We start from the raw sequence: 15696 nt of genomic DNA, 5'->3' as shown, positions 1-15696 counted from the left end.
CATAGGCACATTCATTTCAAACAGAGTTTCTTCGCTATCTAGGTTCTCATTTGAGTAACTTGAAAATTAGTGACAACTTTTGAGAAAAAATGTCATCCAAATTTTGAATTTTTGAAAACCGACCGGTTCTATAATCTGGCCTGATATGACAATTGTTTTCCCAAGCAAATTTCAATAACTTGTGTCAAAATTTCATAAAAGTCAGGGTTTTTTTTGGACACCTGCTATTATAGTCTGGAGTGCTTCCTGAGAGAGAATCAGAGAGAGCAGGAACAGTCATCTGTTTTGGGAGAGATGTCTTAATCATTTATGGAAGCATAACACAATACAATATAGAAACAGGCATCTGGTGAGGAGACAGGCCTTAATTACATACATAAGGAGGCACATGTGTGGTTATTGTGCCTTGTTTCAGATGCTTTTTGCACCTTTTTAATAGCTTTATACCTGTGTTACACTTTAAAACAGGGCATTTCAAAGTCGGCTACTTCAGAATGTGAGGTTTTCTTTAATTAAGCAAATGATTTAAAGTATCTTAAAATATTCATTTAAATGAGTTATTTACATTTGAAATAAACCAAAAAAGGCTAGAAAAGAGCAAGTCTGCTGGAATCACTCATTCCATTGTACCTCAACTGCAGCATCTGGACCTGATTTTTAGGTGTGCTGAGCATGTTTTGCTCTCCTTAAACTCAATGGGAGCTATGGAGTGCTCTGAATCTATCAGGCTTCCCATGTTTAGTACAGAATATTTCACACTGTTCCGAGATGCTATTCTAGGCGTAGCAAAGTGAATCAGAGACAGAGTAATAACCTTGCTAGAGAAAGTCTTTGCTTAGAACTTTAATGTTATTTTAACTTCTTAAAAAAAACCAAAACCAAAACCCAAAAACCATGGCATTGCACAGTATATAGAGCAGGGTAAGTGAGGCAAAAGACATAATGGAAAGAATGTGCCTCAGTTCTCACCTGTCCTTCCTAAAATGCACTGGCAAATGAATGGTGACATTTGACACAGTTTCAAAGGAATGCTTCTCTTCTCATATAAACCCAGGCTTTATTTTGATACTCTCTTTAATTCCAACATCCAAATGGAGTCACTTAGCAGAGCAGAATCTGGGAAGGATTGAGATTGAAATAATGTAGCCAGCACGTGTTACTCCTTCTTTTGGTGTTATAATACAAAAAATTGTTATTCACAATAAAGCCAGTTAAGGACTTAAGACTTAGTTCTGCATGTGTGACCTCAACTCCCAATGAAGGCAATGAAACTGAGGGTACTCAGGGTCTCAGGAGTGCTCTGCACACACCTTTTTGGAATCCATGTCTGTAGGTCCAACCCTACAAAGATCTGAGTGCATCCAGCTTCCACTGTCAGCAGAATAGACGGCACACAGCACTGCTCAGGACTGCCCAGGAGCGCAATACCTCACAAGATTGGACCTTTAAATATTTCTTTAATTAAAACCAAAATTAGCATAAGTATTGGCTTTGCTCAAATTTAGTGTCTAAACTTCTAGTCTATAACTGTGGATTGCAAACAGATCTGATTCCCTTAGAAAAGGCTCTCTCCTACACCAGGACTTTCATTTGATTTGGAATGCCTTTCTCGAGTGCTGAAAAAAATAGCATCTAGCAAATGCATCTAAGATATACAGAAATTTTATAAGCTGTGATGCCTCTGCATGTCATTACAATGTTACTCATTGTGACCGAATGCATCCCTGTATTCACATCCTACATACCACTGTAGTAATCTTTGTACAAAATATACCTTGTGAGATATCATTTAAAAACTAATAACTTGCTGGTCTATAATATCATGAGGCAATGTGTGTGGCAACATTGTACCTAAAGTTAAGAACATAAGCTGAAATCATGACTGAAATATGTTTACCAGAGAACTCTAGGGAGGAGTATACCTGTTTATTAAAGACAAAGGACATGCTGACACTTCTAGCCAGGTGTCTTCAAAGTTGATTGGCAACTTCGAAGGCACAAACAAATTGATTTTCATTTTAACAAATGCAAACAACATGGAACCTTTTGCCAGGATACCACACCCATGTCTCCTTCTTCACAGCTGGAAGGAACCTTGTCCAGGGGTAACACTCAGGAAAATGTATTTCAAAGGGTGACTGGACTATAAAAAGGACAGGGAAAACACTCCAGGGATTCTCTTTCTCTCTCACCTGAGAAGACAAAGGAACCAGCCTTTGGGGAGCTGTTTTGGCCCGACAATTTGGTCATCCCTGTTGCTGGGAGCATTTGGTAAAAATTTTACTTTGAACTAAGTCTAGTTTAAGTTTAGTTACTAGAAAGTGTTTTGTCTTTATTTCTCTTGTAACCATTTCTGACTTTAATACCTTGTACTTATACTCACTTAAAATCTTTAATCAGTGCTGTATTTAAACTGAATTGTTTGGTAACTACAATTAAGGCAGCAAACTATTGTACATCAACCCTTAAAAATATCTGAACTGTCCAGGAGAGGGCTGGACAGTGGAGAACACACTTTTTTGGGGGGAGGAGGGATTCAGGAGTAGGAGTGTGTTGGGATCACCCTGCAAGTGATTATCAAGGCTGGTGGAAGCCAGAGAGTGACAGAAATTGCTGGCAGGCCACAGCTATACACAGACATTCAGGGTGTGACCTGTATGTTCTTTGGTTGTTCGTAAGGGGCCCAGGGTGGGAGCTCTAGCAGCAAAGCATTGTGAGGCACCCAAGCTTGCAGGGAAGGTAATTACACAACCCCTCACTAGTCTGGATTGCACCCCAGAATGTGATATTCATAAGGCCGGTCAAAAATTTTCCATCAAAATTTTTGATGAAAATTTAGGTTTTCAATTAAATGGAAAATATTCCATTTTCTCAAAAAAATTTCATTGGAAAACAGAAAATCAGAAAGCCAAAATTTTTCAGCCAAAACCTCAACATTTTTAGTTTTCAGTAGTTTTTGGATAAATATTTTTGATTTTCAATTTTCATTTTTTAAATAAAAATGAAATTGTTTTTATCTTTGTCAAAGTTTTCAGTGAGGAAAAAACTTGTAGCTCAGTGATACTCATAACTGGATCATATCAATCACCCTCACTTCAGCAATATTGCATTATTTAGTGGGGAATTAATACTAAACAAGGCTTAGATTCAAACCAACCAAAGGTCTTAAATCCAACCCTATGAAAAAGGTTTGTAACACTCCTGGCTATCCCTACCCTGCTAATGCTACTCACTGCACCTAATTCCCAAGGCAGGCCGTAAAATACTCTGGTGATGGCACACTCTTGAGGATCAAAACTTTGTACAGCTATGAGCTCCTACAAAACCCGTATCCCAAAATTCAATAATACTTAAGCATGTGCTTAAGTGTTGACCTGAATGAGGGACCAAACTATTGACATTAAACAATTCTATGGCATCATAATTTTGTGTATCTCTTTACAGAGATTGAGAGAAGTCATGCCCCTTGCCACAAAGACCTTGTGATCTAAATTAGATAGACAAGGAACTTGGCAAATCAAGGGTGCGGCAAAAGGAGCAAAGAGGGTTAAAACCAGAGAGACCGTCATGTTTTGTGTGATTCCTCAGCTGCAGAATTGGCCACGGGGGTCGCTGATGTACACAATTACAGTGCAGAATGTGCTGAATTTGTACAGGAGCACAGCAGTGCAAAATCAAATCCTAAGTTCTTACTCACATGACCAAGGGGCCCCAGGATCTGGCTCAGTGTTGGCTAAAACCTTTAATTGCAATGGTATCATTCGTATTACTAAACCTGTTGTATTTTTTTGAAAGTATGCAACAAAACATTTACTAGCCTATGAAGTATTATCATAATTACAGCTAAAGTACTTATCAACAAGGGGCATATGTGTAACGCACTAGCCTTGTTCTCTTTTACTATGCTGTTTCTAGGGCGGGTTGGACAAATTCTTATGAAACAATGTTCCATTGGAATTTTCTGATTTGGAGACACTGAAATGTTTTGCAGATATAGTTCTATTTCTCCAGCAGGGTTCAAGTTTCCATGAGAAACCTGCCTGTTTCCTGCCAAGTCACCCATCCAGCTCCACAGGGGCCTGAATAGTGGGATGCTGGTGAGTTCACGGCTTTCAGGGTCTGTGGATTCAGAGTCTGAGTTCCATTCCCTTTCATGGAGAATTCTGAAATTTTTGTTTTTTGTTCCCAGTTGGAGTGAAACCATGTTTTGAACTACTGAAATCTTCCACAAAAAGGAATTACTGTTCTCTCCCCAGTTCTAGTTGGTTCATTTACTGACTAATTTGCCAAATACAGCCTCTCAAAAATGGGTCATTAGAGTGAGGTTCTGGTATGTCTGAAAATGGTGCAAAGCAATGTAACCAATAAGCCATTTTCCTTGTTTCTACCTCTCTTCTATTTGGAATTTCTATTTCTTTCCCCACCCTTCCCATCTCCAAACATTTTGTCTTGTTATTTCTGGTCTGTTCCTTTTATTTCTCGTGTAGCATTCTGCACAAGGCTACACCCTTCACTGGTGCGGTGAAGATCTCTAATGCAGATCTCCTTATGATGCAGTCCAGCCAACACCAACCATTTTTCCGGCACTATTTACCGGCTCAATGAACCATGGTTATACAGAACTTAGTACTTCAAGATTTCTCTTCCCAAAGAAGTAACTGCTCCCCAAAAGGGCCATTTAGTCTGGTGAAGACGACGTCTGGAAACTCTATGTGTGTTGCTGTACTAATTCACCAATCCAATCAATGACACAGAACATTAAATAAGTCTTTTGGAATGTAGGGAAGTTTATGCATCAATTCCTTAGCACATTTGGTCCCTGTGCTGGTCCGTGTTTCTGTGCTTTCTTAAAGGAATTCATGAAAAGCTTTCAGAAATGTCAATGAAGTGGATCTGTTGTTCTCTTTTAAGTCAGATCAGCTGTGTTTTTCTAATTTTTATTTTAGGGGTGGGGAGTCAGTCTCTTAAACAACTTCCTTCCTTGGCCATAAACCGCTTGCACTTTCTTGCCTCACGCTGACCTTTGTAAATAAGGGTGTATGTAGCACACATCACATTTTAAAATCTTTTTGGGCTCACAGATTTGATAGTTTTAAAGCTCCCTTATTAACCCTTTTCATCTCTCAGGGTCATTGACTTGCTGAGAAGCCAAGTGATTTATTTAAAAAAAAATTGTAGCTATGAAATCCACTTGAAAAGTTATGCAGACACACTAGATTTTATGCTGTCAATAAGAAATGAGAGCACTTAGCACCATGCAGTATCTTCTCCTTAGTGTCCAATACTGAACTTAGCACTTTTGTTACAGGCACGAGACCTGATCTAGATCTCACTTCTACTGATGATACTTTTAACTAATGCCAATGTGACTGAGATGGCGATCAGGTCTTTGAACTCCACAGCTCGAAAATTAGAAGTACTATGTAAAGTAGTGTAAAATTCCCTTATATACCTTGGTATTGCCAACCCTATGCATTTTAAAAGCATGAGTCGTGGTCACAAAAACCATGAGATGTTTGCAAACTCTCATGATTTTTAAGCCAAACAATAAATTGAGGTTTCTTTTTATTTGCCTTCTGATTTTTGAGCCACTTGGGTGCACTTGTGCCATGTGTTCAAGCGTTTCTCCCCAGAGAGCTTTATTTTTTAATTAAAGCTCTGATTCTCACAGGTTCACATGACTCCAGGAGCTCAAGGTTTACGAAAATGACCAAATATTGTGAAACTTGAGATAAAATAATGCAAGTCAGCAAGACTGATACTGTGAGAGCTACTTAGATGTGACTATACATTTGTATAGCGGGTGTAATTTACAAGCCAGGACACTAGAGAATACTATAGGTTAAAATAGAGTGAAAGCTCTTATAAAACTTCCACCTTTTTCAGCTCCTTGGCAAGTAAGTTCCACCATCTTAGACACTCTGGCACAGGAGTAAAATGAGTGTAGGTAGCTCTGAGTGTGAAGGAGTCTGAGTGTAAGGCACTGTTTACACTACAAGCTGGGGTGTGATTCCATGCTCTCATTGAGCTAGGGCGAGTATAAATAGGAGCATAGTCATGGCAGCGTGGGCAGCAACTGCAGAGGCATGGCTGAGCCACACCGAGTACGAACCCACCAGTTGTACTTGGCACAGCTCAGCCAAGCCTCTGCTGCTGCTACCCATGCTATCATGGTTACATTATTTATACTCACCCTAGCTTGCTGAGAGCAAGCCCGAGCATGTGTGCACAAGCAGGGAGATCGCACCCCTAGTTCATAGCGTAAGTATAGCCTACGAGAGTCTAACTTACACATCATCTCTGAATTTGACCTGACTATTTCAAGGCAGTGGCCCCTGGGCCCATTTCCAAAAGCCTTTTAGCTGGGAGCATCTACCTTTGGCATTGAATACGCCACACTGGCATAGTAAAACTAGGAATGTTTATGAAGGTGATGAGTCTGCAAAGTTTAGAGTTTTCATTTCAAAAGCTGACAGAGAACATTCCTTATTTTGTTCCATGGGGAAAAATTAAGATGGAAAGAAAAATTAATAATGGTCCCCATGGTTGCTAAAGCCTTCTAAATTCACTCTCCTTTCTTGTCTGACTTCTTCTCATTGCCAGGAGGGGGAGGGATGTATGTGTGTGTGAGAGGGAAGAGATTAAATTAACAGAAATTACTTTACCTTATTTTTGTGGCAATTAATGTTATTTTCTAGATTCAGCCAATTTGGCAGTAAGGGAGCTGCACTGTGTTTTTTAATCTTGAGAACCCCCATTGTTTGATTAGGTCTTGGATTAGTGCCCTTTAGAAGGGAACAAGAGTGATCAAAATTAGCAACACAGAAAACCTGGTGGATATAAGAGGCTACTCAGCTTTATGGAGACTGCAAAGGGTTAAGCAAAGGGGCCTAGTGACTCCCTTGTTTAATAACTTCTCTCCTACTACCAGTGCTTGCAGGAAGAAACCTCTTTTGTTAGGCAGGTGGTCCTTACAAAGAAGGGTCACTGGATGGTAATCCAATCTCAGAAAAAGAGAGTGGTTTTATTTGCAGTGAAGAAGAAACCACAAATCAAAAGGCCTGATGGGAAAACAAAGCAGAGGCAAATAAATAAATAAATAAATCCTGTTTAAAAATTATCATAAAACAGATCAGATTGTGTGGGCAGTCTTTAGCATCTGTTAAAATGCCCAGTGCTAAGTGACACTGTGTTGGAAGTAGAGGTATCATAGTAGAAATCAACACTCAATTAAAATCATTGTGCACAAATGCTGAAAAGCCTGAATAGGGGAAAACCACTCCAGTAAGAGAGAGAGCTGTCTGTCAGACTATTCTTACTGAAGAGGTCATGAGAAAAGCATCTGATCAGGTGGTCACCCGCATTACTCACACAGAACAATTTGCTTCCTACAAGTATGGTACTAATAAAATATTTCCACTGATGATTTACAGCTGGTGTTCAGGGGCATCTCGCACCATTTGTCAGGCATAGAATGTTGAAGCAGGATTTCACAAAAGCTTTATGTAGAGAAAGTTAATAGCATTGCCATTGTTTTGTCATTGCCACCACCGAGGGTCATTTTTTGATTCTCATGAAAAGCTAAGGGTCAGATTCTGATGCCCTTACTCAGACTGACTACCACCTTGCACCACAAGTAGCTCCACTGACTTCAGTGAGACTAACTGAGGAGCAAGGTACTAGTCAGCAGGAGTAAGGCAACTGGAATCTGGCCCTGAAAAAAAAAAAGTCTAGGAAAACACTATTATGTATGAAATTTTATAGCTCCCTTTCTCAACTTTTACCTGGATATTTGATATTTTTACCAGTACTTTATATGCAGATGAGAGAGAGAAAGAGAGAGATTTCTATATCTATTCAGATATATACGAGTTCATAGAATTACATAGTCCAACACAGTGAGCCAACAGAGAAGCAGAATATTACCATTGCAACATGGACCTGATTCTACTCCCAGCAAAATGACACAACTTCCACTGACTTGAGGGGAAGCAGGATCAGGCATTTATACAAGTTGAAGAGGAAACATTCTTATTTGTGTTCTGGATTAAGTTACTGTTTAGAATAGGTTTAATTCTTTTCATCTACATAGTGCTTTCATCCCTTGCTTGGCTGAAGTGGAAACTTTAGGTTTTCCATATAAAATTAACAATAATAGTCTGGAGTTCTTGCTAAGGTACATGCTCAGACAGGAAATCTGGGAGACCAGCCCCCTTCCTGATCTGGGTCTCTCACCAGAGGGGAAGCTTGGGAACATATCAGGAAGTCAGTTTTAAAAGTCTTGGTTTTCTTCATAAAGCAGGAACCATTTCCTCTGAGTATCATATTTACCACTACAACTGCTTTCATACAGGGATAAATCCAGAGCACTCCAGGCGCTATAGATGAAATGAGCCGAGCACCTACATGTGATGGTTCTTTCCTTGGAGCTGGAAGCTCTGGTTCTAGGTTGCAAACCAAACTGTAACTGATCCCCCTGACTAGCGTTCCATTTCATTGCTAGTTTTCTTCTTCTTGAAATGGTTTTTTTTTTGGTGGAATCTCAACTTCCTGTTTGGTAATGTACTCACTGTCAGGAATATGACTGCCTTCTTCTGAGACAAGACACTGTAGGCCACTTCTTCAGCTTCTGTAAATTCAGCTTCAGCTTCTCCAATGATTTGAATGGCTGATTTACATCAGCTGAGGATCTGGCCCATCCATCTATCTGTTTCTGTTCACCTGTCCCTTGGATGCTCCTGCTATTCTATACAAGAACATAGATTTACTTAGTGACATTTGGCAGCCTTTTTCATATTCACTGGTGCCACCTATATCTGGATTCCAAAGAAAGTCAATTATATAGTTGTGGTTACTCATGGTGCATTATTTTATATCTTGCTTTTATTTGAGGACATGGTTCTATCCCTCCTATGAGGACTCTCTGGACCCTTTGTGGCATGTGTATGTGAGCAGTATATTTGCCTCTAGCACAGCCCATTGATCTGTTAGCCAGAGTTCACTCAGGGCATTCATTGAATTTCATGCACTTTACTTAGTATGGATCTTTTAGATCACACTTAAATGACAAGACAAGGTTTCTTCTGCTGCACATTAAAGATCCCATATCCCTTCTGATACGGGATGCACACTTAGTCAGTAGTATCTGTTGATAAGCTATTTACTTTCTGTTATGGTGATGCAGTAAGCACTTTATGTGTTTAGCATTTGGAGGAAAGGAGGAGCTATATAAAGGAATGAATGTATTGTAAACAAAATGTGGAAAGGAAAACTGTTTCCTTTTTTCTTTCCAGAGGGCATTCATCTTAAATGTCCCTCATTTTGAAGGATGCCTCTTATTTTAGTCCTAAATTCCCTATGTTCCCGACTAAATTGTCTCTCTTCTACAGTTGGGAATCATTTACATCAGAAATAAAGAATAATTTACATTCAAGGAGTGAACCCCACAGCCTTCAAAATCTCCCTCATGAATAGTTTTTGTGTCCTTCAGTTTGTCACACCTTGCATCCCATGTTTTGGCCTTGGCAGGTTGAGTGGTATGATAAGAGTACAGAAATACTATTCTTATAAGCCAAGCTGTTGGTTTGGAAAAGGAAGAATGCCATGTTTTTTGTCAGGTTGACAGTGAATACTTTTACAGGCTTAGCAATGTATAATTTCAACATGCAGCTGAAAGGACATATAGTTTGCTCATAAATCTGCCACAGAGAAATCATGCCCAGGTGGACAAAATAGCTTAAAAAGCTAATCAATTGCCTATTCATACAAAAGCTGAAAATGACAAGTGCCTGAGGAGTGCTTGCCATAGTAGTAGAGGTCATGGGAGGGAGAACAAATTTCAGAGATTGACATCTTCCAGACTTTCTCCATGATCCTCATCCTGAGGGATAACTGGACTCCAATACCACCTGCCTTTTAGGTATCCCATCACCATGCCTCTGATGAGCAGGTGATTATGGTCCCACTGGTGTGGAACTCAAGTCTTTCCTGATATATGTCTCTCCCTCACCATTTAAAAAAACACCACCATGGGCTGAATGCCAACCTCATTTATTTATTCCTGTAAACAGTGCAATTGAAACCAAGTGCATTAGAGCCTCCAGGTTTGGGCCCTACCTGTCTCTGCAAGGAAAAACTAAAATCTGACTTTATAACAAAGTACTGTCAAATGTACAGAGTAATCACACTGGGCAGAAAATGCTTATCTCTTTTGAGTATAGTAATCTTACATGTAATATCTAATAGTATGTGCTTTTTAAATGGATCGTTTCCCTTCAAATGCAACAACCTCATGAGGACTCCAGAAAGATTCAAGTCTTTTACATACTATTTTATATAATCTTTTAATGCCTGTAAGATGAGAAGTGAATGGTGTCTGGCAGCATTTGCTATGTCCAACTCCATCTGAAAGCCCTTACGTTTGTTCTTGCTCAATAGCCACCGTAAGAAGATCTCTCTAAACAAGACTGGGCAATTCTAAAAGATTAAGGAGTCTTAATCTACCAGACCATGGAGCCTAATATTCTTCCTTTTTGTAGCCTCCTGCATTATATGGTCACTATGAAATTCAGCTTACAATGCTGTTGCTTTACAAAAGTACAAAGAAAAGATTTTGAACAGCTCTTTTAAGTAGATTGCATGGTATGATTTACTGTGGCCTGTTTGAAGGCACCTCTCATTATACTGCGTTTTATCATCACTATTAATATTATAAATGTGTGCATGATATGAAGATTACTCTTGTATAATAATGAGTGTGATGAAAGACCTGTTTGTGCCTCTTATATAAAATGCACCAATGGCAGTTTGAAAACTAATTATCTTTATGAGACAGCAGCCTGCAAATACAAAGCAATCTAAAAACTGAAGATCATATTTCTTCCTTCATAGGGAAATATTTTCAACAACAGCCTTAAATTAACTCTGCTTTCATTTCTGTGAGTCTGTCCCTCCAGAGTAATTCTTTTTACTTCAGTGGAGCTCTGCCCAAAACCAGGGGTCCTCCCACACAGATCTAATTGCAAAATTGGGGCCTACAATTGAGAGTTCAATCATGCTGATATACCAGTTAACTCTTAGATTTTTGAAGGTTTAGTATTTTGGCTATTGAACTCATTCTCAGTATAAATTGCAACAATTATGATTGCAAATTTTGGTCTTCACCCTGATCCAACACTGGTCTTACATTAATGGGTTTTGACGTAAATGAAGTATGTAGGCGTGTATGTGTGCACGGCTGTCCCTCACTGTCAATCTCAGAGGGAGGCCATGCCTCTTTGTCATCACACACCTAGAACAGCAATCTGTAAAAGGGGTTAGCTCTGTCTAGGGCTCAAACCCACAGGCAGCGCAGAGCAGTGAGTATTCTAGGAGCCCAGGCCCTCAGGCAGGCTGGGTCACCAAACAGTCTCGGGGTTCAGGCCTCAGGCTCAGAAGGGGATTTCTCTGACCTCTGCGGTGGAGCAGAGCAGTAGACAATCTACTGCCTGATGTCTTGGCTCAGGTAGACGGCAGACAAGCGCAGGCCTCTTGGCCTATGGTGTGGAGGCTGCCACCCCAGGGGGTAAGGTGACCTGGTCCCTTATGACTCCAGCAGGTCACAGCCCAGGGCCTTAACAGTGGTGAAGTGTTCCGCCACTGGGTCTCTGTCTAAGGAGCTACACCTTCCTCCCTTATGGTGAACTACCAGTAATAATGAGTCAGCAACACATGCAATATTTCCCAATGGAATTGTTTTGCTGACAGATGTGGTTTTCAGTCAAGCGCTGCCAGTGTTACATGGGTGCAACAAACAAAAGGAGGGAATGTGGGAGGGCAGACTGAGGGTAACAATGATAGAAGTGGCTGGATATGTAGATTTCAGAGTAGCAGCTGTCTGTATTGCAAAAAGAAAAGGAGTACTTGTGGCACCTTAGAGACTAACAAATTTATTAGAGCATAAGCTTTCGTGGGCTACAGCCCACTTCATTGGATGCATTGAATGGAACATATAGTAAGAAGATATATATATATATATATATACACACACACACAGAGAAGGTGGAATTTGTCATACAAACTAATTAAGGCTAGTAGAGGCTAATTAATTAAGATGAGCTACTATCAGCAGGAGAAAAAAAAAACTTTTGTAGTGATAATTAAGATGGCCCATTTAGACAGTTGACAAGAAGGTATGAAGATACTTAACATGTGGAAATAGATTCAATATGTGTAATGACCCAGCCACTCCCAGTCTCTATTCAAACCCAAGTTAATGCTATCTAGTTAATGGTATCTAGTTTGCATATTAATTCAAGCTCAGCAGTTTCTCATTGGAATCTGTTTGTGAAGCTTTTCTGTTGCAGAATTGCCACCCTTAAGTCTTTTACTGAGTGGCCAGAGAGGTTGAAGTGTTCTCTTACCGGTGTTTGAATGTTATGATTCCTGATGTCAGATTTGTGTCCATTTATTCTTTTGCGTAGAGATTGTCCGGTTTGGCCAATGTACATGGCAGAGGGGCATTGCTGGCACATGATGGCATATATCACATTGGTAGATGTGCAGGTGAACGAGCTCCTGATGGCATGGCTAATGTGATTAGATCCTATGATGGTACAGACTAGCTGTGTACAGCTTCATGATTCTGTATCAAAATATTTTTTGTTTCTTTGTTTAAATTATAAAAATAAGATATCAGCAATCCACACTGGCTAGTTACCTAGTCACTGCCATCTGGCAATTTTTGGTAAGCATCATGGCAGAAGTAGGTATCAATGAAGAATATAAAGGCATTCCTTGCAACAAGGGCACAGGGTTAATGAAAACACAATGATGATAGTGGGGGAATTGGTCATACAGGCAGGAGAGGATGGCACTGTTCTCAGTAAATGACTCAACAAGATATAAATTCAGAGAAACAGAGGTGGAACTGTAAAGAGCCTTAAATATTAAGAGAAGAAGCCAAAAATTGATTAGGTGGAGAAGGGGAAGCCATTGGGAGGCTAAATTTGGGGGAAGGTATATGTGTAAGGAGAAAAGAAGAGGTTGTGATAGTCAAGATGGAAGATGATGAGGGCCCTGAGAAGAGTTTTAGCTGTGCAGACACTGAGAAAAGGCCAGGTCTTGGAAATTACTTGGAGAACACTGAAAGGTTTATTTGGCCAGAGAACTGGGTGCAAGATGAGAGAGATGATGATGATCACCAAGGTTATGGGCCTGAATGACAGGGAAGATGATAGCATTGTTGGCAGTGACAGAAAATGGGGAGACAGCAAATGAAGACAGGGCCGGATTTCCAATTAGGCACAGTAGGCACTTGCCTAGGGGTGCCGGTGTTTTAAGGACACCTTACCTCTCTAAAACTGTGTGCAATATGAAGGTCAGCTGTAGGCAGGGGACTGCTGAAGATGCTGTGCCTAGAGGCCTGTAAGGTGTAAATCTGGCCCTGGATGAAGAGCTCAGTTTCTGCTATGATAATTTTCAGTTTATGGTGAGATGCACAGTAGATGATGTCAGAGAGACAGGCCATTATGTGGGATAGGGTATAGGGAGACAGGTGAAGAATGCAGAGGTAATTTTGTGAGTCAAAAAGTAAGCAGAGAAGATTGCCAAGAGAAAGCATATAGAAGGAGAAAAGGAAAAGGCTAAGGACAAAGCCCTGTGGCTGAGACACTGAAGGAACCACCTGAGATGCTGGAAGAGAAACAGGAGGAGGGAATGACAAAAGGACATGATTTTAAGGAGTGTGTGACTGGCACTGTCAAAAGCAGCTGATAAGTCAAGGAGGGTGAGGATGGAGCGGGAGCGGAGGCTTTGAGATATGGCAATGAAGAAGCAATCTGAGACCTTGGTGAGAGCAATTTTTTAAGAATAGGGGAAACTACCATGATCTGCATTGTTGGGGGGAAGGTACCAAATGACAATCAGAGGTTAAGGAGAAAGATAGGAGGTCACTGTGCTGGGGCAGACAGATCACTAGAAGAGAAGAGCAGGTGAGACACCTCACTGTCAGTGAGAAGGGAGGAAGAGAGAGATGGGGGATGTCATATCAGATCCTGACCAATATTCAAGGAGAAGATTGACAAGACACTGCAGGGAGAAGGAAGGGAAGGACAAAGAAGAGCAGCAGGTGGCTATGAAGGTGTCAAAGGTGGCTCTTTCTTCTTTTACGTAACCTCAGCACACCCTTTTTCATTGCACAGATTCAATCATATCAAGTTTTCATTTTAGACTTTGCTTCAATTCTATGAACACATTCAACACACTCCAGCACTGAAGTATTGAATAAAAATTTCCTTATTACTTTCAACTAACAGCACACATGGTTGTTCACACAGCTTATGTTAAAGCAAGTCAGAACTCATTATGAATTAAAAGACATGCTTGCACTGTTTTCTTTAAACACTCAATTAAAGGCAGGTGTCTGGCCCTCATCAGTACTAGGTGGTCTGTTCCTTCCTAGCTGTTTTTGTTTGCTTGGTGAGGGTGCAATTTCTTTCTTCGCTTTTGAAATCTGAAAAAATCCCAACCCACAATCATGTCTTAATATTCTCCCTGGTTACATGTGCAAAAGTTTCCAAGTTAAAGTCATTTCTCCTTGGTGCACACTTCATTGCAGAGTCATAACAGTGGTTAGAGATTGCAAAAGAAACTGAATAACAGATGTAAAAGCATTGATGGCAAGACTGCTGAATTTCCATAAGCACTGCTTAATGTCAGCGGAACACGGAAATGGAATATATGATACAGAGATGCTTTTCCTGTTTTGTTTTATAAGATTAGGAATTTAACCCTCCTCCACCTCTACACATAGACTGAGAGGTACTTGGATGTAGCTGTTTCAGAGTCTAAGTGCCCTAAACTCTCATTGACTTCTTTTCATTGATCCCAGGGATTGGTTGTAGGGTGGACGCTGACAGAAGTCAGCATAGACCTTAGGCTGATGCAGAGCCTAAGTTTTCTCCAGTCAGCACTGCTTTACGTTACATAGAACAATAGAAGGGTGTTGTGAACTACTGACCTGAGCACCAAACCGGGGGGTCAGGAATTCCTGAGATCTAAGCTGGCTCTGACCTCAATAAGGATTGGGGGTGCTCAGCACGACAGAGAAGATGCTCAACACCTGGCAGGATGGGGCTCTTGAAGGAGAGTGATTATTAAAAAGAAATGATGCAGAGCTAGTGGAAAGAATTTCCCTTTTAAAATGGAGCCCCAGGTCACACAACCCTTTACGAAAGGAGACCCAGTGCTTTTAAACACCAAAGTGCTAGCTCAGCCACAGCTTCTGTTTTGCTTCGCCTGCTCTTGACCCACTTCACGTTTTTATCTTCAGCTGAAAATGCCAATACCAGCCATAGCTTGTAGATTCTTTTTTTAATTAAAGGGGCAGGAGCACCTTGTAAGGGAGGGCACAAGGAGCCCTTCCCCCACCTTTGCACAGCTCATGTATCTGCCAAGCACAGTGGCGGTTCCATCACTTGGGCGAGTGCAAAGACTGTCCTTTCCAACTCCTCTATGGGCGTACAGCAACCTAAAAGGAATGGGGAGAGAAGGAGTTGGGCTCAGGGCTTAGCCCCCTCCCTACCAGTCTGCACAGCAAGACCCACGCAGGAGACATAAACTGAGCCCTCTGGATGGGTGTAGCAAAGGGTCTCTCTGTGAAGCCCAGGGAAGAAAGCTCCACAGGGCATAATTCATCCCAGAGTTCACCCAGGAGCA

Source organism: Chelonia mydas, chromosome 1 (genome assembly GCF_015237465.2).
Source record: "Chelonia mydas isolate rCheMyd1 chromosome 1, rCheMyd1.pri.v2, whole genome shotgun sequence".
Taxonomy (NCBI): domain Eukaryota; kingdom Metazoa; phylum Chordata; order Testudines; family Cheloniidae; genus Chelonia; species Chelonia mydas.
Note: the sequence above shows the minus strand (reverse complement) of the source record.